Raw genomic sequence first — 13,609 nt, 5'->3', positions numbered from 1 at the left:
ATAACATTTGTTATTGCCTTGCCATTTACATGTACCTGAGACAACATGCAATTTTAAGTCCAAACAAAACCAATATTACAATAAAAATCCCCATTTATAAAGGCATCTCTCGTCTTTGGATTTAAAATTATGTTGAATTCATTACCGAACTTCCAATATTATCTCATATTCTTTGTTTGTTCGCTCACTCTGTCAATGGAGTTTAAAATGTGTAATCTCAGTATATTGCGCAGAATTAAATCTTGGTCAGGTTTTTGTGGAGCAGAGTGAATCAAAAAACTCTTGAGGTGGGTAGATGTAATTAGTATCATTACATGGAACGTGGAAATCATTTTTTTATTACGACAGGAAGATAAAATCTCAAACAGATTCATATATCTATGCTACCATTTTTCTCAGTATAGTTAAACGATAACTGCAGGCAACATAGATGTATAATGCAGGCGAACTAAAATGCAAAGTTGAGATCTTTTTAATAACAACAGGAAGATTAAAACTCCAAACAGATTCATATATATCTATGCTACTATTTCGTCCGGGATAATTAAACAGTCAATTATATATTTTCTTTTGTTGATGCACTAACAATGCCGATTAATCAGAGCATATCTTAGGAATTAGAAAGACTGTTTTCAATCAATAATTCCCGAGATACTAAACACAGTGATTGCTGTCTATATTTCAAAGTTGATTGCAATCTCAAAAGCCTTTTGTATTGATTGCCGTATTACTTCTTGATAAGAATAAGCAAAAATATTGATTCTTAAATGTTAACTTATATAATGATTTATGTCAGAAGTAAAAATTAATTATTTTGATGTGAAATCCATGAAAAAGTTTCTATAATTTTTCCATTAACCATCTCTTCATTATTTCTAAAGATATATATTTTAATTTTTAAGAGTTCATATTTTTGACCATGTAATCCAAAGTTCGAGGGCATATGGTGTCTGTCCTGTCTGTATGTTTGTCTGTTAATCTGTTTGTATGTTTGTCCGCAAAATGTTGCCCGTTATGTATGATAGATTGGTACTACATGTATGACTTTCATTTTTTCACATATGTATTCCTTTAGACAAGAACCCACTTCGGAAACCACCATATTTGACCTATTGACCTTAGAGTTTGGGAAATTTTTATCAAACTTCAACCTAGGCAATAACTTTTGAACAGTTAGTTCTAAGGCTTTCATTACTCACAGGCGTAGTTCTTGTGACATGTCCTTCCACTTTTTAGAAAGAAGAAAAACCACAGTTATAACTTTTGAATGGTTGATGAAAGGGCTTTCATGCCTCATAGGTGTATTTCGTGTTATAAAACTTCCCATCGGATACCATTATGACTTTATGACCTTGACTATTACCATCCTTTGAAAAACATTCACCTTGTTCATTACTTCTAAAAGGTTGGTGATATGGATTTCATATTTCACAAGTGTATTTCTTGATATAAAACCTTATCTTTGGGCACCATTAATTTTGACCATTGGTATTGACCTTCATATTAAAACTACGTTTTTAAAACTTGAATCTTCGCTATAACATATAAATGTTTAGAGCTAGGATTTTCACATTTCTCAGTAATTCTCCCTGTGACATGACTTTTCTTTCGTTTTAAGCTTTTTTTTATCTTTTGACCTTAGGGTTTAAATTGCAAGTTAGAAACTTTAACCTTTGTCATGAGCTGACAAACGGGGGTATCAGTATTTCATAAACACATCTTGTTCATATATCAAAGACAAAATGTAATGTGCATCATAGCACATCACTAGAATTTTAGAAGCATATTACATCCTAAATAACGGAAAATTGTTCACAACATTCATGCATAATAGTCTAATTTTTTATCTTAAAGTGCATATTTTTTCGACTTCCTGGTTTAAACATGTATTAATAATGTACTTTCTATACAAGTCAGTTTAACTTGTGTTTATTCTAGAGAAAAATAAGTAAATGAAGATACGGGATAAAAAGTCCGTTCTTGTGTGCCTTTACTTAGTGATATTTAATGGTTGGTAAGCCTTTTTATTTATTTTTTATCTAATTTTAAAAAAATCATTTTGAGATAAGAATTCTTAATTTAGCACTCGTTATATATATTGTATTTTTTATACATTTACATGTATGTAGCAAAAAATAAAAAAAATCAAAGTAAAGTCTTTAAATTAGAAAAAGATGTACATTGTAGCTTTAAAAAAATAAAATGCACATCAATGATAAGAAAATGCAAGTCATATTTATTAAAAAGGTATTTCGAATAATTTATTCTAGGGTATATATTATACGTACTTATTCACAGTGGAATCATATAGACCTTCACTGAATGATATGTACAATGTGACAAAATCATATTGAAGACCCGTAAAGAAGTAAAGGTAAAAAATGCCTACAGTAAAACTCGTTTAGTACGAACACGGATATTGCGAATTTACGGATATAGCGAAGTCATCTAGGATCCCCAGCTATATAAATTTAATGATTTTCTTATACGGTTATAACGAATTGCGGATATAGAGAAGTAATTTCTTAGGTCCCAGCGACTTCGTTATAACCGAGTTTTGCTGTATTTAAACTCAATTGTCAAACAAGGGTCAATACATGTTTCTTATAAAATGGTCTTTGAATTCCATGTTAACAACTGTCTACAGTATGGATAACGAATTAATAAAGATCAAAATTCCTGCGATATTGAGTTAAATAGAATTTAAAAAGATTACGTTTGAATTCTTTAACAACAAATGTTAATTATGTTGCTTTAATTGATAGCAGTCACGTGATTTGTATGAACCAGAAGTTGTTGAAAATTGAAGCATTCAAGGAATGTAGTGTTTAAATTGAGACCTGTTACATCTGACATTCCAGCTCAAGAGGTGTAGACAAGGGTCGTTTTCATGGAATTCAATCCCAAGAACGTCTTATAAATGACTGAACTCTAGAAAACGATTTAGAGGCTCATTGTTCAATTAAATGGAGGACAACCTCGTAAAAACATCCTTAATCAATCATAAATTCAAAAATCAACAATAATATAAGTATGTATTAGAAGCATTGTTTTCGTTGTAATATAAAATTTTTGATGTCTAAATAAAACTTTTAATTAAGAATAACTGAAAAAGAACATTAATAATCTATTATTCTTATAACCTGACAAGTGATTTAATATTCCTACATATCCCACTATGTTAGTCTAAGTATTTATTTGATAAATACACATATCTAAAGACATGCACATTATGGTGGCAAATTTCTGCCCCCTACAGGCAAGATAAATTGCAAAGTATTTCAACATGCAATTCAATTATGTCTACATGCATAATACTTATGCTGATATTTAGGTTACCAATCTTTTTAGAGAATCTAATTTTTATTAGTAGTAAACTTACTTACCAAATCTAGTATATCACATCTTATAAACCAGATGCAACATAATTATGCTAACATGCAAGCTCATTATTAATGTGAACATTCAAGATATATATGTCAACTTGCACCCTATTTAATTATGATAACATGCAAAATAAATATGTAGGCATGAAACTTATTTCTGTCAATATGCAAAAACTTTTTATCCACATGTGATTTACGATTTTACATGTAAATACTTTATGTCAACATGATAATTTACTTGTCCTTGTCAACATACATATATATCTCTTAAATTGATCAATGACATGATTATCTCGCATGATATCATAAGATTGCATGTCAACATAATCATTTAGCTTCTAGCTTGTATTATGTTATATTGCGGTGTTATGTGTAACTTTATCAACATCAAAATTGGATTCTCTAAATAGATCGGTAACTTGCATGTCAACATCATTATATAAAATAATAAATCTTGATATAAAAATAAATCGCATGTCTACATAGTTATGCTGTATGTTTAAATTATTTATCTTGCATGTAGGGGACAGAAATTTGCCACCATAAAACATAAAATTAGAACAATACATTTGTCTACATTCCCAGCCTTTGTCAACACGAAATACGAAAGGTTCCAATTTGGCTGTAAACAAACTAACTATATATGAAAATGTTAATTTTGAATCTTTTTTTATGTTTCTCTTCACAAGTTCTACAATATAATCAAACCCTGCTTCATATACATACCTACTAAAATTACACTGATTGATTATTATTTATTTACGACTTTTCTTTATCTATAAAACTCTCAACATTTGTGTACAATATACCAAATTAAAGGTTGTTTCAGATTCCCTATTAATCAAACAAACAAAATGGATGCTGTTTTGCATGTTTTATGTGTCGCTTCTGGCCGCGGTGATCAATTTGCTGAGGCTACCACAGGGCTGCCCCACAATCAGCAACCAATACAACAAATTTGATGACCCAAATCAGGCGGATAATGCACTGGCCTGGGTATGTCACAAGTGCATGAACGTCACCAAAGCAATAGCCAATCAAATTCAATCAATCAATTATTAATCAACCAGACAATCAATCAATTTAAATATAAATCAAGTCAATTACTTGTCAATCAATCAATTAATTCAAATATCAATCAAGTCAATAAACAATGCAATGAGCGTAAGAATATGTGTTGCATTCGTCCAATTGCGTTGAGGTGCGACGGAATACGCCACTTGCAAGGGCCATGACTACTCGTGTATACTACGAGTAATCATGGAACTGCAACCGCAATTAATGGGGTGCCAAGAACCATGGTGACGGCGGCAGTACCTCAACGCAAATGGTCACCGTCGACCAGTGCCTGCTCATTCGCCAATAATAATTTACAGAATAAGTGATTACCAAGTTTGACAAACGGAGTCAAGGACTTGTACGTATAAAACAACTTCTATTTACACTAAACATTGTTGATACTTACCGACACAGTATTTTTCCATTGGTTACTTGTATAAATTACCTAAAAGGCTGTCACTCTTTTTATGGCTTTGAATTGATTAAAACACCTCTTACCAAGTTTCCTTGTGTGACAAAGTAATATAAAACTTAGAAAAAATATAACTATTTTTGCAAGTGTTGCTTGTAGTTGTCTTAAAGGGTTTTGTACTAAAACCCAAATGGCATACCGAAATTGGAAAAGGAAACGATACTTTCGCCTCTTAGCTTAGGGTATTAAGCTACTTTTAACAACTTTTAACATTAACAATTTGTGTCCTAATGCACCCCCCCCCCTTCCCGAACCGATCCCTTTAAATACCTATCAATATAAATTAAGACCCTACTTAGTACTTCACAATTTATGAACCAACTATCCAATAGTAATAGAATACCAGTAAAGAACGTAAAAATATGTGAAGACATGGTAATAAATTTATTATTGTATAAACGATATGCTTTTGAAAGTCAGCGATTCTCAAAATTATAATTACCTAGTGCTCCCCTGTTGCATTCTGATGGGAAATGTATACCGGTAGTAGTTGCTTCCGTAATAGAAGTGAGTGAGATTTGATATTTTATCCTACAAAATTGATGATATATTTTATAAACAATCCAATACTGTATAAACCTGCCCGCAATTTCTGTTAAAATGGGGTTGAATCAAACGTCCCATTCAACCTATAATACAAATCTTAGATTTAAGGTACTGTATATGTATATTGCATATTGTCAAAAGGGCAATTTAGATCAGTTAAAACAAAAGCAAGAATTATTAGTATTTTTAAAAAATTGCCTCGAAGAGAATAGTTTTATATTAGAAAATTGGTACTAGTAGTTTATATCAAGCTTAGACCCTTAACATGAAACCTACTAGTATATTTAGTAATTAAAGAAGATCTTAACTTTAACGAATATGGCCTAAATTGATACATGCCTTTGTTATGTTCACTTGAGATTGTTAAACATATGGAATTTGATATACTGTTATATTAATGCGGAAATTAATGTTTTGCCATCTGCAGGTTTGATTAACTCAAGCTAGGTCATTGTATGCTGACTCACAGTGTGATACACACAATTCTTAGTTTCCTTTATGCTAAAAGGAATCGTATTTATTTTTATAAAAAATTACTTGTGATGTATAATTCATTTCAAGAAAGCATGATTTCTTGTTATTGAATATTTTTATTTTTAAAATTTTTGCCACGAATTTGATAAAACTTGATACAGTTTAGATACAGTTTATTACTAAAATTGAGGTCTGTCCAAAGGCTGCTTTAAAAAACTTATCTGATCAATCATGATACAACATGTACCTTATCAATTTTGTGCTTTAGATATAATCCTATCCAATACAAAATGGCATAATATTATCATTTGAGAGTTTTTATGATTATGAAAAATTAAGAGATTTTGTAATGCAGACTCAACATTAATCTGCTGATTTTTGTGTTTTAGTAAATAACTAAAATATAAACTACTATACATTAAATTTTGACAGTTGAATTTTAATAGTTATGTTTTCTGAAACAGGTTGTAATGTATGACAATAAGCAAGCAAAGGCGTGTCTTTTATGGGCTTTTTAGTTGGTTTATGTTACTTGAGAACTTCCTTAAACAATGCTTCTTATACGATCAGTCCCACATGCAACTAGTTCAGATAAGTTGGTGGGCAATGGACATACTTGAGTGTAACTGACAATGGATTGGTCAATGTACAACAACTTTGAATGATGAAATTAGTTACATATCTGAGAAGATAAATTCTGGAGTAATGTATTCGTAGGTTTGTGAAATTGAATACATTAAAAAAAGTGTTACTGTTGAATACTTAATTTATTTCAGCATAACTCTCATTTATTACTATTAGCATGAAAGGGTGGAATGTGTCCTGATTTATGACCTTAAATTTTTGTAAGAAATAATACACTTTATTTTTAAAAAAAATGCTTAAAAAGTTGTTTTAATTGTCATTCTATTACTAATATTTTCATACATCTTTCCACCACGGTATTTTATTATGACATTCTATTATTTTAATTTTTATTTAATTAAAATCGCTTTCCCCAAATGCAATATTTGTTAATTAAGATCTGTTTAGTTAATGAATTTTCTTTCTCCTGGGCAATCCTTTTTGAGTATAAAATGCTTTAATATAATGTCAGAGTATTATGTACTTGATGGACATTTAAGGGTAGAGAATTTAGTCCTATTAGAGATTGAAATTATTAATATTTCTATTTAAATGCTTATTTACAAGCTTTTAATTAATTTGCGGCCCAGTCACTCCTATGAAAAGTTATCGAAAACTCAATCTGAGCAGGTTGATTTTTTTCTTATCAATTTGTGAATTTTAATTTCATTTTTATAGGACCAGTATGAAGATCGAGACATATGTATCGTGAGATAGTAGTTACAACTTCTTACCCTAATACTTGTACTCATATAATTTGTTCCTTGCTTGTAGCTGAACCCAGCATATCTAGTCTAAGGCATGTGAATGATTGATTATTAATGTTTTACTCTAAGGTTTATGAAGCCAAATTCTACGGCTTTCTTGTGCTAGAGCCTTTGTCATCTCACCCTGAGACAAAATGCTCTTAAAAAAATTAATCAGAAATTTCTTACTCTAAAGTTGTATTCTTTATACAGTCATTGACCAGGTGGACAACAACAACCCATGGTTTCACCATTGAGTATTCTCATTTTGAAACCCCTCTCCCCCCTTTTGTTACGGGAAAAATCAGTTCATATACACCTAAGACCTTTTTTGGTAAAATATTCTCCGTGTATGTCTTTATGCATTTTATTAAAATGTTTCCATAGACTAGCAAACAAATGAAACGATACCGAACTGCAAATGATTCATAACAATGATGATATTAACCAACATCCTTTCAGTACTTTCAGTACTTTGATTACTGCAGAAGTGAAAGTGTTTACGCCGCACTATTTTTGGTCGCTAGGTGGCGCGCGGGAACTAAGGGGTATAGGCGACATCCGCTTTACGTTTGTAAAGAAACACTATCATCATGCTGAAGTACTGCATGTGTCCGGTTGCTGTGAGTTTGGGGGGCACAAACAGATAAACATATGCTTAAAAAATGGAGAATCTCCGTAAAACGTATGGATCCCTTCACCAAACTACTATTGAAACCTGGACCAAACGATGTCGTTTGTCCTCTCATTACAAGTGCACACTATTAGGTCAGTATGCGAAATTTTACAGAAAAAATGTTTATAACACATAATGTTATGTTAAGTCAAAGCCCAATGGCAATTTTAGTGTGAAAAATTGTTACGAAAAATTCCGAGATTCCTCTGACACATATTCGTGTAAACACTCATATTAGAGATCGATGTGTCATAGAAATTTCTAATCGTTTTTTTTTTTAATTAACATGTTGGTGTCATTCATTTTTATAGAGTTTAGAATTAGTGCATGCACAGTCATCATCAAATGTCACTAAGTCCCTGCATAAATTAACTTTGTAACATATATAAGGCATTACTCCAACCCCAGGGGTATTTTATATCTGTATGACAAGTACATGCACTAGTATTATTTTGTTCTTTTATTGGTTTGTCTTTACTTTATGATGCTTTGTGGTTGTGTTTTGTTTTTGTTTCAGATGCCATCAAGAAGACATGCAGCCCATTATGGCATAAACATTTCTGCATGGATAAGTCAAAATTTGTTATTTTTTACTTGTATACATTTTCTTTCAAAGCCTTCCAATTTATTCAATGTATCAAATGCTATTATTTACTATGATAATGAAAGAATTTAATTAAAGTACAAACTTAATATCTCTTAAAATATATATGTATTTTTAAAAGTATAAATATGTAAATTTATCTATATTTGTGTGTCAGTTCTTATTCCTAATAAATATTATATATATATTTAAGATTTCATTATAAATATAATTGAACATCACAAAAAATGGTCAGATTAATCCTTTCAATGATTTTTTTTTTATGATGTTGACATAATCACATTGAAAATATATTTTTGTTTTCAAAGTTACAGATAAACGAGCACACCTTAAGGAGAATGCTGTTCCATCAGCTTTCAAATTTAGGTCTTCATCTAAAGAGCGACGACGTGGAACCTCAGTCTCAAAAAATAAAGCAAGTGTGTCCACTATGACTACACTTACTGAGCACTGTCATGGTGTTCAGCAGGAGGTCACAATTGAGTCTCCCATTAGTAGTGAGGAAAGTGAAAATCGAGTAGAAATGAATTCAGCCCGTGTTGAGAAATGTCGAGAGTATATAATGCAGTCTTCCACATGGTTGCTATTCAATTGAAAAGTTTAGGACAAACTCTAAGGCAATTAACTTTTACACGTGATTTACAGATTTGAGCATTTTGAATTTTTTTTTTTCATTGTCTTGGCCCAGCAGCTTCAGATCTTAAAAATCAACAAACTATAATTTCACCCATTGATCAGCTTTTCTTAACTTTGATCAAACTTCGCCACGCTAGGAAGGGTTTTGAATTAAGTCTTATGTTCGAAATTAGTGAAAAAACTTTATCAAAAGATAGTTATAATGTGAATAAACTTCATGTACTTTCAGCTGAAAGAACTTGATATATGGCCATCTCGAGATATCATTGATAAACATATGCCAGAGGATTTCTCGAAGAAGTTTCCTCCCTCTACCAGAGTGATTCTTGATGCAACCGAAATACCAATTCAAAAGCTGTCAGATTTCATTGCCCAGTCAGTGACATGGTCTGGATACAAGCATCGCAATACTTTAAAAACAATGATTGGTTGTACACCACGAGGTGCAGTTTCCTTTATTAGTGATTCTTTTGGGGGTTCTGCTTCCGACAGACAAATCATTGAGTGTTCTGATATAACAAAGCCAGAATCAAAGGTTTTTACCAAAATATAGTATAATGGCAGACAGAGGCATTATGGTGCAAGATTTGTTTGCACCGATGAATGTGTTTGTTAATACTCCTACAATGCTTTGTTGAGTGAAAATCTCATCTTGAACCAAAAGATGTTCTAAAGGACAGGAGAATTGCATCCAAACAAATACACTTAGAGAGGGTCATTGGCCTTAGTAAAAGATACAAAATTCTAAGTTCTCCACTTCCATCTAGCAAATGTGTTTTCTATCATCAAGAATAGTGTTTGTTTGCTTTTCTCTGTCAAATTTTAGGAAAACAATTGTGGATGGGTATGCCTGATTGATTAAATACTAGTAAATTGAAAAGAATTTTTCCATAATTTATTATTGTAATAATGGTAAGTTTCCTGGTACAAATCAAAAAGTTTTCTGTAGAGTAAAAATTGCAAAATTTACAACCTTGGGACATCATTAAAATTTTTTGTGTTTGATGTACTCCAACCCACATTTTAAAGGTGGGTAGATAGTAAGGTTTTGTTTGGGTTTTTTTTCTCTACAGTATTGGACAAATGATAACTGTCATAAAAATCACAGACTCTGATATATATTGATGTTTTTATTAGATAATGGATGGCTATACATTTTTAGGTCACCTGAGTCACTCAGGTGACCTTTTGCTATCCGTTTACGTCCGTCGTCCGTCGTGTGTCGTGTGTTAACATTTGAACATTTTCAGCTTCTTCTCTGAAACTACTAAACCAATTTCAACCAAATTTGGTATACAGCATCTATGGGTGAAGGGGAACAAAAATTGTGAATTTCATGGTCCCCGCCCCCCTGGGGCCTGAAAGGTGGGGCCAAAACCTCTAAAATTAATGCAATCTTTAAAAATCTTCTCCTTTACTGCTGGACATCAAGCAGGCAAACTGTTGGCATGAATGTAATGAGCATTGAGTCTTCTACCAAAATTGTGAAGTTCATGGCCCCAGAGTCAGGGGTTCTAGTGCTAGGGCGGGGCTATATAGATTATATAGTGAAAATACATTATTTCTTTATAAATCTTCTTCTCTACTTCTGGGTATTAAATAAACTAACTAAGTACATAGTTATGATGAGCAAGAGTGCCTCCTCCAAAATTATGAATTTTATGACCCCAGGGTCAGGGGTTCTGGTGTTTTGGCAGGGCTCTATTATCATATAATGAAAATGCATTAATTCTTTGAAAATCTCTGCTTCTGAGTATTAAGTAAACTAACTAAGCACATCGTTTTGATGAGCAAGAGTGCCTCTTGTAAAATTGTGAATTTTATGGCCCCAGGGTCAGGGGTTCTGGTGTTAGGGCGGGGGTCTATTGATTACATAGTGGAAATGCATTAATTCATTGAAAATCTTCTTCTCTGCTTCTGGGTATTAAGTGAACTAACTAAGCACATCGTTTTGATGAGCAAGAGTGCCTCTTCTAAAATTGTGAATTTTATGGCCCCAGGGTCAGGGGTTCTGGTGTTAGGGCGGGGCCTCTATTGATTATAGTATAAATACATTAATTCTTTGAAAATATTTTCCTTTGCTTCTGAGTTTTATGCCAATGATCCAAGTATATATATTTATGATGCAGAAAGTGCACCTAACAAAGTGTTTTTTTTATTCCCCCTGGGTGGGGGGGGGGGGGTTAACACAGTCTGAAAATAAATTAATGCTTTGAAATCTGCTCTTTGGTATTAATTAACCATTTTATGATAAAATTTGCAAAAGTGGTTCCTTTGGGGTGAGGTGCACAAATGGGTATAAAGTGGAAGTGCATTTGCTCTTTGTTACTCTGATCTACTTCTGGGTATTAAGTAATTAGAGTAAACATGCTAAGTTAATAATTATGATAAGCAATGCTGCCTCTTTCAAAATTGCGAATAAAGTGTGAATTTCATGGCCTATGGTTTAAAGCACGAACCAAATTTAATTGAAAGTTTGAAAGGTGACCTATAAGGCCCGTGGGCCTCTTGTTATTATTTATTGCTATGAAAATTACAATCATAAATCATCCTAAAGAAATTTTACTACAGAGACTGAATAAAAAATCAAAGTGCTGGTAAAAAAAGAAAGATTGGGTAAGGGTGATTGTGAAGGGTTGGTTGAAATACATCAAACAAATTTTTTACTGCTAGCCTTGACATACAAAAAGTTTTATGTAAATTTTCCTTTTCAAGAATCATTTGAAAGTGGGAGCTAGCATTTTCTACATTTTGCCATCTCTTGAAACATGTACATTTTATTCTGATGTCAACATCTTATTTAGTGAAATTACAAACAAGAAGCAACATAAGGTCTAAAGTGTTTCTTGTAAAACATTTCTAACTTTGGCAGCAAACTGAACCTGAAGTAATCATCATCATACTGAATTTTCAAAATCAATATATCACAGAAAGTAAACACAACAAAATGACACATTTTTCTTTTGGAAAGAAAAAGCTGGCCTTGCACTTGATCATAGTATTTATGAGAGTTTTTAAGTGTAACAGTGCCATCAGATAACTCAACAAGGAATGGGAATTTCTTCCCAGGTTTGATTTCCTCATTTCTACCAGTATGAGGACATTTTACTTCAATAATGGCATCATTGTCTATTAACCCATCTGGTGTTGCACCAAGAAATGGAAAATCCATAGATACAAATAGTCCACATCTTTTAACTTTGAGAACAGAAATTTCCTCAAATCTACATATAGCTTTGTTTTCATATTGTCTACCATGCATGATAGGTGAAGTAGAAATTAAATTTCTTTGATATAAACTCGAACAAAGTTTCCGTGTGTCTCTACCGCAAGTCATTTTTGCAATGTCTCCGAACATGGATGCTGTTATCCTCCACTTTCTCTCATCAAACCATTGTTTACTTTTAGCTTGTAGCCTTGTAGTTTTCTCTATAGTCTCTGCTTTTTCTCGAGTTACCTTAAAAGATATGTAAACATTAATTTTATTCAAGATCAATAAGCAATATTGAAATAAAGGTCATCAATTAAAAAAATGCTTACTCACAGTGCTCTGTCTACAATATATTCTGTGAAGGGGAGTTGACGGAAGTCTACTTGCAACCTGAAATAAATAATTATTTATTTATGATAATTCCTAATATAGGCAAGGGATTTTGTATGCAATAAGAGGCTTACCTGAATGTAAAAAAAAATAATTTAATAGTTCTAAATAAATTAAAAATGTGAGAGTCTTTTGGAAATTCTGAAATTTTTAACCCTGAAATCTATAAACAGAAATACATTTTAAAAAATAAATGCTCAGTTATCTCTTTCGTCTTTTGTTTTGATAGAATGTTTTCAGTATTATACAAACCTTCATACATTTTTTTCGGCACATGGAAATTCTGTAAATTTTCTGTGCAGCCGTTCATCACAGAAATCTCCCCCTTTTCGATGAATGTTGCCACCATCAACAAAACTGCTCCAATATGCTTGCATGTCCCATGTGGACCTTTCCCAGCTGGGCACTCGCAGTGTGAATTTAAGGGTTCCCCATGGGTTCTTCCAAGCCTTATTTTAAAATTATATGAAACCTGGAAGACAAAATAGAAGTGTTGAAAAAAATTAAAAATAAAACACTATTTTAAGACTATAGGTATAGGTAACATTCAGAGATTTTTTAAAAATGTTATTGCATGTATAAAACTTAAATTGTATATTATTTATGAGGTTTACATTAGCATAACTAAGTATGAATTGTTAAAACTATTTTCACTCTTTCTATACTGAGAAAGTGAATAAATCATTGTAATACAAATTTAATACTGATCATATTTGAGGTAGCCAATTAATGAAAAAATAAAAACCTGTTGTTTCATAGCTGCACCAACTATCCCAGACAGGTAC

This window comes from Saccostrea cucullata, unplaced genomic scaffold (assembly GCF_032062105.1).
Source record: "Saccostrea cucullata isolate Sc308-1 unplaced genomic scaffold, CSIRO_AGI_Scuc_v1 ctg3147, whole genome shotgun sequence".
Taxonomy (NCBI): Eukaryota; Metazoa; Mollusca; class Bivalvia; order Ostreida; family Ostreidae; genus Saccostrea; species Saccostrea cuccullata.
This window is presented reverse-complemented; position numbering follows the sequence as displayed.